The 9,627-nt window shown below is 38.5% G+C and overlaps 2 non-coding genes across 2 annotated transcripts; both read right to left on the minus strand.

The window, feature by feature from the left end:
* Positions 1–7,717: 7,717 nt before the first annotated feature.
* On the minus strand, positions 7,718–7,820 carry LOC130027299 (small nucleolar RNA U13). Its single transcript, XR_008793033.1, has one exon. It is a non-coding gene; the product is annotated as a small nucleolar RNA U13 (small nucleolar RNA).
* Positions 7,821–8,142: 322 nt separating this feature from the next.
* On the minus strand, positions 8,143–8,279 carry LOC130027270 (U4 spliceosomal RNA). The gene has a single exon (XR_008793014.1). It is a non-coding gene; the product is annotated as a U4 spliceosomal RNA (small nuclear RNA).
* Between the last annotated feature and the right edge of the window lie 1,348 nt (positions 8,280–9,627).

A 9,627-nucleotide genomic window follows, 5' to 3' on the forward strand; every position in this document is an offset into this window, starting at 1 on the left:
CAAATGAGAGAAAGAATCCAGAGTTCTGACCTCTGTCAACGCTCAAGAATCAGTGACGCTATATCCTTTGGCAAGGCATCAAAAATCAGATGGGCTGGACACATAATGAGATTTAGAGATGACCGCTGGACTAGAGCCACTACCAAATGGTTTCCACGGGATGTCAAAAGATCACGTGGCCGCCCCCCTACCAGATGGTCAGTCTTCTTCAAGACCCTGAACAATTGGTTTGAGGCTCTTCGTGTTCCTAGAATGAGCAGATGCCATTGGGCTATGCTAGTATGCAACAGGGATGAATGAAGATGTTTCTGGCACCCGCTTGAGCAAATCGATGAGTAACGGGATATCAAGTGATCAAGTGATCAAATTTGTTTTAGTGAAATACCATGAGGTACAGTTATATACAACAAATTTTTGTGCTTGGGTTTCAATTACACAATGATCAAGTACCCATCCCTCCACCAGTGCCCATTTTCCACCACCACGGATCCCAGTATCTCCCCCCCCCCCCATTTCCTCACCCCACCCCCTGCGACCCACCCTGCCTCTGTGGCAGGGCATTCCATTTGGTTCTCTCTCTCCTTTTGGGTGCTGTGGTTTGCAAAATAGGCATTGAGTGGCAATCATGTTCGGTCTATAGTTGACTATCAGTATGCTTCTCCCCTCCTGAGAGGATCTGAGCTTCCTTTTCCCCTAGCATGTGCGGCTGGCCTCCAAGCCATGGAGTAAACCTCCTGGTACTTATCTCGGCTATTCTTGGATGTTAGTCTCCTATTTTGTTTCTTTTATGTTCCCCAGATGAATGCAATCTTTCTATGTTTGTCCCTCTCTTTCTGACTCATTTTGCTGAGCATGATACTAAGCATGATACCATGTAGTACCACTTGTATGTAAATTTCAAAATTTCATCTTTTCTAACAGCTACATAGTACTCCACTACTGGTTGAACTCCACAAGAATAAAACATCCAACCCCAACAAAAATGGGGTGATGAAATGAACAGAAACTTTCTCAAAGAAGAAATTCGAATGGCTAAAAGGCACATGAGAAAATGCTCTACATCATTAATCATCAGGAAGATGCAGATCAAAACAACAATGAGATATCATTTCACACCACAGAGACTGGCCCACATCCAAAAGAACAAAAGCAACCAGTGTTGGCGCAGATGTGGTGAGAAAGTGACCCTCCTTCAGTGCTGGTGGGAATGCCGAATGGTTCATCCCTTTTGGAAAACAGTATGGACAATTCTCAAAAAATTAGAAATTGAGCTCCCATTTGACTCAGCAATACCACTTCTGGGAATATATCCCAGAGAGGCATAAAAGTATAGTCGAAGTGACATCTGCACTTGTTTGTTCATTGCAGCACTGTTTACAATAGCTAGAATCTGGAAAAAAACCTGAGTGCCCCAGAACAGATGACTGGTTAAAAAAAACTTTGGTATATCTACGCAATGGAGTACTATGTAGTTTTGATACTGTTTTTAACATGGCTTATTTTGAGGTCATTTGAGAACAACACAGAGCACTGGTGGACCAATTCTTGCTGTAGTTTGACAAATCGTATCTGGGTTCCAGTCAAAAAAGTCTCCCACAACGCTGCTTCACAAGTCAACCTTAAATATGTAGACAGATATAATTTTCTGTTTCTCAGCTGAGTACACTCTAACCTCACTTCCACTTTCCAACGCCTCCAGGAAAAAGCTTCTCAATGTCAGGTTTAAGTATCAAGTGGAATAACAAGGTGGGATTACTTAGAATTTGTCTATGCTCCTGATCAAGCTAATTTTATCTTGACTTCAAGTACATCATTTTTTACAATGTTTCAAAATGAAGACTTTGGGAATCTACAAATTACATTCCATCTTTTCTTCCCGTTTGGTGTCCCAAAGGGGTCACTGGAGGAACTAACAAGGCTTCAGGAGAAATAAGCAACCTGGTTCCTCATTTGCTTCCTATTTACCTGCCACTCGTTTTCTATTCCTATCTGCCCTTAGAACTGCTTACTGTTGACTCAGGCAGTAATAATTTCAAAAGCATTTGAATACATATGTTTAGTCTTCTTGGCACCATAGAATCGACCCTGTGGTGCACACACACACGCACTTAGACATGCACACACACCAAACACACACATACACATAATCACTCTCTATGTGCAAAGATAGAGACACCAACCATATGGAGGTTATTCTCCGAGTTCAAAATGTCAACATCATTTGAGGAGCATCCTCAGTCCCCTATAAAAGAAATATGAGATTGATTCCACTCATCTGTTCTCTAAGCATCTAACTTCTTTTAAGGAAAATATATTTTATTCAGTTCCCCAATCGTGGTGGTGACAATTGCTTCCTACAGATGCTTCATCCATAATATTTTATGTTTTCCTCGTGAATTTTCAGTTACAATGTTAATAATTCTATACTTCAAATTATTTCTAGTAAAATAACTGTGTGATTTCTTTTTCCCACCTACACCCACATAAGTCACCTACAGATTGGTTCTAAGCAGCTCTGTTAGAAGTAGAGAGACTGGAATTTCCCAGTCTATCTTATTGCAATTCTGGAAGGTATGCAGCTACCTACCATGACCTTCTCAAAAACCTTCTCATTTGGTTTTTCTCAGCCAGCCTGAAGAGGCAAGTGAAAAATGTAAAGAAAAGTGAAATTTGTGCAAATGGATCTTAATTATTGCACAATTTTGGGGGATGGCTGCAGGGAATTTTTGGAAAATGTTTGACTATTTCTTCCTGTTGGCCTGAAGTGAGCTGTAAGGAAGCATCCTCATCAAAAGTTTTCGACAGAAGATGATTTTGTTATAGTTTGCAGTGGGACCATCTCTGGAATCCATTGGAAGATTACTGGATTTGGGGATAGCTGGTGGAGCCATGGCTGTCACTGGGCATGTGTTCCACACTGATAATGCAGTCTTTGACCTCAAGTCCTTGAGTATGTTGACAGAGGTCTTGGTTGACTTTCTCTTTTTTACTGGGGGAATGTTGAAAGACTTGTTTTGCCTCAAGAGACATTGATTTTCCTCCAGAGTACGTCTGCATTGGAGTTCTCTTGCTTTGCTGTTCTCAATGAGTCTTTTCACCATTGGGGATGTATATGTTACATAGGCTGGCCAAGGGCTATGGTTTTCAAGAAGATTCAGGGGAATCCCGGTATTTTCATTGAGTTCTAGCAGCAAAGAGAAATACAGGTAATTTAGAAACATGCACTTTACTTTTTTAATTTTTATTTTAGAGCCTTGATTTATAAAGTTACTAATAGTTGCATTTTAGGCATATAATTCAACAACAGTCCCTCTGTCAGAGTGAACTTCCTTCCACCAGTGTTCCTATATTCCCTCCCCATCCCAATCCCCAACTCAATTCCCACCTGTCAGCTTGACAGGCACACTACAAAGTTTCAGTTGATTACCACTTAAATCTCATGTTTTCAGTTCTACTGAAACTAAGAAAGATGCACTTTCAATAATTCAATTCTTCAAAAATCTGGAGCATGGCAAACACATTTTTAATTTCTCCCTATCACATCAAAATGCTGTTCCACTCCTTGCAATCACTGGACATAAAATCTAGTTGAAAGATGGAATTACCTTTCATAGATTATATCATTTGAAAAGGATATGGTGGTAAAGAGTATAGAATATGAGAAAAATCAGGTTACTGTCAATTCTGTAAAACATAACATTCAACCTCTGAATTCTTTTTGTTAATAAAAATAGTTCCTAATGGGGTACCGAAAGGATTCCGTAAAGTGACACCTCTTATGGACTTGGAATGGTAGCTTGGAGATTGAAAACATACTACTTGCACTTAGACATGAGTTTAAATTCTTCTGTATCCTCTTAATAGCTAAGAACCTTGAACAAGTCTACTCTTCTAATCCTGTTGCCTTATTTTTAAATCAGTGAATAGAATTTCAGGAACTTCATATAGAACGTGTATGTGGATAAAAAGAATAATTCTATAAAGATAAAATGGAATTTGCTCACAGTACATGTTTATCAACATATTGGCTATGCATCTTCCTCTGAACAATTTATCTATCTTATTATTGCTATCATTAATCTTATTTCATGACTAGCAAATTGAGTGTTACATCTCAGAGCTAAGGGAATGAAAAATATTTAAAACTTTTCACTGCATCTGTGGGACATAAGTTTGGGTATTTCAGGGAAGAAGAAGAGTTTTACTAATGTTCCTTGGTAGATATAAAATAAAGAGTATTTCTAATAGATCCTTTTTCACTTTGAAACTTTACTGTCTAGCATAAATGTCTCTAAATTATCCTCCTTCAGCTTTTATCTTTCCTGTTCTCAAATGATACACAGTTTCCAAAAGGTATATATCCTGGGCCAATTCAATAGACATTTAGGAAGGAGAGTTATAAAGCTCATTCTGCCATCTTCAATTTGAACCCAATGAGAAATGCTGAAGGTACAAGATAATCAAGATAAGATAAGCATTATATAGATATTCCCAAGCTGATTTTCAGTCATTCAGAAGATGGAGTTATCTGGGGACAGATGTGTCAGTTCACTGAAATAAACCTATTGTGGAAGGTTTCATCTCCTCCCAGGATTCATGTATGCTTCTGCCTGCAAAAAATAAAATGAAGGATTTCACCTTTCACCATGTTAGGGTTTCCAAGCCAGACTATTCACCCTTTTCTGCTCAAAGCAAATACAAAGTGTAATAGTCTGGAAGGCGAAGGCATTTTTTGGACTCTCACAAGAATCCAAAAAGGGCAAAATGAGCACTCTTCTACCCTCTTCTATCAATATAACAGGAGTTAGCATTCCCCAAGCCCCAACTTTTATCTTGCCACCCCAAATCCTCCATCCTTAACCAGTCCAACAGTAGGAGCTGTTGCTTAGAGACAAACTTTACCTGCATCTCTCTTCCCCTTTCTTGAATCTCTCTTCTCCTCCAATTTTAGATAATCCCTTACTTCAAATGTCCAAACACCTTAGAGAAAAAGCACTTGTTAGTGAAAGCCACCTCAATGGGATCTCAAAATAAAGTGACTAACAGTTACCCTGAAATTTCAACAGCTATAATGTATACGTGAGGATTAGATTGCCCTTCTTTCAGAGATGAAAATATGCCATCCATGACATTAGAAGGACACTGGGTAAGCCCAGAATAAGAAAGCATCTCTCTCTGCCCTGTGGTCTCTCAGAGAGAGAGAGAGTCTTTATGGTGGGCAGTCCTGGAGGTTGGGCAACCAGAAAAAGAAAAATGAATTCTCCCCACCTTAAACAATACCATTTTTTCCATTAGTGTCCAAGTGCAGACAAGTTATCACATGTAAGAGAAATTCTAGCTTTCCAGGTTGTACCAAACAGCTTCAGGAATCCTAGACATAGGACAATCTTAATCACTGTCACTGTCACTGTCCTCCCATTGTTCATCAATTTGCTCAAGCAGGGTCAGTAACATCTCCATTGTGACACTTGTTACTGTGTTTGGCATATCGAATACGTTCACGGGTAGCTTTCCAGGTGAGATACTCTTGGTAGTTTGCTGGGCTCTCCCAGAGGGGTGGAGGAATCGAACCTGGGTCAACCGGGTCAGCGACGTGCAAGGCAAATGCCCTACCCACTGTGCTATCACTCCAGCCCAGGACAATCTTAATAGGACAATTAATAGGACAGAAGACAATCTTCTACATGATCACTAGTGTGGGAAACTTGAAGGCACTGCATTCTAATTGTTCTCATATTTGAGGTGTATCCACCTGCAAACATTAAAATATATGACTAGGTAGCACCCGCAGGATTTGAGTTAGAGACTAGTGTTAAAAATCAAAGGTGGAGAGGAAATATTGAATATTTACAAAGTTTTACTCTTATCCTGTTAGAGATGAAAAATAAGTCCAGTATATGTTTTCATTTCCTTCCTAATTTTCAAATATGTGATTTTATGCCGGATTTTATTTTATTTGTTCATTTTTGTCAAAACTGTGGCCTTTGAACATTTAAAACTGCCGTGTGAATCAAATGCTAATAGACCTAAGGAGAAACACTGATGATAATAAAATAATAGAGAGATGTTTTAACATCACACACTCATTTGACAGTTAATGAGACAACACATCTTAAAGGAAATAAGAACTCTAATGAGGAATTGGAAGAGCTTAATATATATATATGTATGTGTATATATATATATATATATATATATATATATATATATAATGACCCTACTGCCACAAAAGGCTGAATGCACATTCTTCTCCTATGAGCATGGAACATTCTATAGCAATGGTCTTCAACCATCAGTCTATGAACTGGTGCTCACCTGCAGGTACAGAAAAGTTAAAAACCAGTGCTCTACAACCTTGATTATAACTGCTAGTATAGGGACTTTTATATAAGATACCTGGCTACAGGTGTGAAAATGTTGAAGAACATTGTTACATAGACTAGCCTATACACAGGAGCACAAATTGAGTGCCCATAAAATCACAAATACAGATTTTTGGCATGAAGTCAGAAATTAGCTATTAAAAGGTCAAGGAAAGCCCTGATATTTGCAAACTAAAAATCATACCTGTTAACCATTTGGGCAAATGGGAATCAAAGAAGTAAAATTACTATTCAAAATGAATGAGAATGAAGATTAAAAATCTGTCAGAATTTATTTAGCACAACCAAACCAAACCAAAAACTAAAAGGGAAATTCAAGGCAATACTTACATCACAAAACAAAACAGACAAAAAAGACCTTAAAAGTATAGTTTCACAACTTGAACTACTAGAAAAATAACAACAAAGCAATTCCAAAGTAGAAAGGATGAAATATCAAAAGGGTAAAAATAATAATACAGAAATCCAAAAAATAACACAAAAGTTAAATGAAACCATAAGCTATATTTCTTAAATAATTAATCTGTCAAGCTCTTAGCTAGACTCGTTTTAAATATATAAATATATAAAACAGATCAGAGATGAAAGGGAAAAACTTCATCATATACCTCAGAAATACAAAAGATAATAATTTTTTACTTTGGACACATACTGTATGCCACAAATTTGGAGAATCTAGAATAAATGGCTGCATTTCCAAGATGATACAAAACTGAGGGAAGTGAAAAACCTTACCACATGAATCACAAGTAAGGAAATTGAAACTAATTAAAAACATCCCCAAGAACAAAATTCCAGATCCAGAAGAATTCTGCCAAACCTTCAAAGACATGCTACCTAAATTTCTCAAGCACTTCAAAAATCAAAGAGAAATGGGACTAAAATAAATATTACTCTTTCCTAATGTAGGGCGTCTGCCTTGCACACAGCCAACATGGCCGACCCGAGTTCGATTCCTCCGCCCCTCTTGGAGAGCCTGGCAAGCTACCGAGAGTATTCGATATGCCAGACACAGTAACAACAAAGTCTCCAAAGGAGACGTTACTGGGCCCGCTTGAGCAAATCGACGATCAACGGGAGGGCCTTTACCTTTACCTTTAATAACAAAAATCAGATATATTACTAAAAGGGAAAATTACAAATATCTCTGATGAAAATAGATTTAAAGATCCTCAGAAAAAAATCTTTTCAAATCAAATTCAACATCATGATCCAGTGGGAATCATTCCAGAGATGCAACAAATGGTTCAATACTTACAAATAAATTAATGCAACATTCAATATCATTAAAAAGACGGAAATCATATAATCATATTAATAGGCACTTGAGTTCATGTCAGATGGATAATGTGCCAAATGAATAACAAGATTTAAGGGAGGCACATGCCACACAGCTTGTGAGCACCCAATCATCATGATTATGAACCAGAAAAGGGTCCACTGAGAAAGCTGTTGACGATATTAAACAATTATTATTTTTTGACCCTCAGATAAAGTAGGAATAGAAAGAATATACCTCAAGATAATAACCATCATATATGATATATCCACAGCAAAATCATACTCAGTGGCAAAAAATGAAAGACATCCTCTGTGATTAGCACAAGCAGGAACTCTATTTTCTCCACTATTCTTTTTACATATTTTTATAAGTCCTTACTACACAAATAGACAAGAAAAAGAAATCAAAGAAATACATATATGAATAGCTAAACTATTACTACTTGCATATTGCATGCTACATTTTTTTATTCTGTTTTATTCTTTCTGTCAAAAATTGCCAATGCCGACTATATTTCAAGTCGTCATGGCGGGGTATTGGGAAAAGTTTTCAATTAGCAATAATCGCGCCTCGGATAAACCTCATTGGCTACGATACTGCCACTGCGCAAAGAGATCATCACACTCAGCTCCTGGGAGAGAACAAGGCAGAGTCTCCTACCCTATGCCTGACTGTCTCCACCAGGGCCCAACAGCTGAAGACCACCGAGGCCCAGCCAAGGCCATGCTGAGACCACTCTCCACACACTTGGATGAGCCTCACGCATAAAAGAACTGACAGAGGAACCCAGGTGTGTGGGACCCGGGGCTGAGATCTCCAAGCCTGCACAGTTTGGGACTGGACCTGCCAGTAACTAGACAGTTACACCCACCAACTGCCGTGTAACTCCAACAACGGCCAGGATCCAGAGATCATCACACTCAGCTCCCGGATTTGCGGCCGCGCGACATCTTATCATCTCATTCCTAATTTGGTCAAACTGGCAGGCTACCAAATGTAACATGCCCACACGGCAGAGTCTGGCAAACTCCCCGTGGTATACCCATTATGCCAAATACCAGTAACAATGATGGGTCTCATTCTCCTAACCCTGAAAAAGCCTTGAATATGGCACTTTTAAAAAAAAAAAATCTCAGGGCTAGGACGAAGAAGACGTTACTGGCACCTGCTCGAGGCAACCGACGAACAACAGGGTGGTCGTGATCGTGGTCGTGATTTATTCTTTCTAAAGTGTGAATGGTGACCTGTGTGTGTGCGTGAGACGGTGATTTTTTAAAGACTTGTATTGAATCACTGTGAGGTAAACCCTTACAAAGCTGTTCCTGATTACGTTTCAGTCATACAGTGCTCCAACACCTTTATCTCCACCAATGTATATTTCCCAGCATCAGTGTCCCCAGGTTCTTTCCCATCACCTTCCACCTCCATCTTCAGTCTGCCTCTATGTCAGACACTTCACTCTCTCTTTTTCTCTTTCTTTCTGTTTCTACCTCTCTCTCTCTCTCTGTCTCTATCACTCTCTGTCTCTCCCCCTCTCCCTCTTTCTTCTCTCTTCTTTTGGGAATTGTAGTTTACAATACAGATACTGAAAAGTTATCATGTATATTCCTTTACCTACTTTTAACACACAATACTTGTCCTAAGTGATCATTTCCAACTATTTTTTTGTCATAACGGTCCCTTCTCTATCTTACCTACCCTCTGTCCCACACACATTTGTTGTAGATTCCAAATATTGACCAGTCCTCCTGACCCATGTTTTCCCATTACAAATTCTTAGAAACAGTAAACTGATGTTGTAAAATAATCAGTTGCAAAATAAATACACAAAACTTTACTATGCAAAAACAATAAACTAGAAGAAAAATACAGAAAAACAATTCCATTAAAGTTTCCAAAAATGACAAATACATGAGAATTTAGCAAAGGATGTGAAAGTCTTATACATCAAAAACTTCACTT

The sequence above is a fragment of the Sorex fumeus genome, unplaced genomic scaffold (genome assembly GCF_029834395.1).
Source record: "Sorex fumeus unplaced genomic scaffold, SorFum_2.1 ptg000036l, whole genome shotgun sequence".
Classification (NCBI taxonomy): Eukaryota; Metazoa; Chordata; class Mammalia; order Eulipotyphla; family Soricidae; genus Sorex; species Sorex fumeus.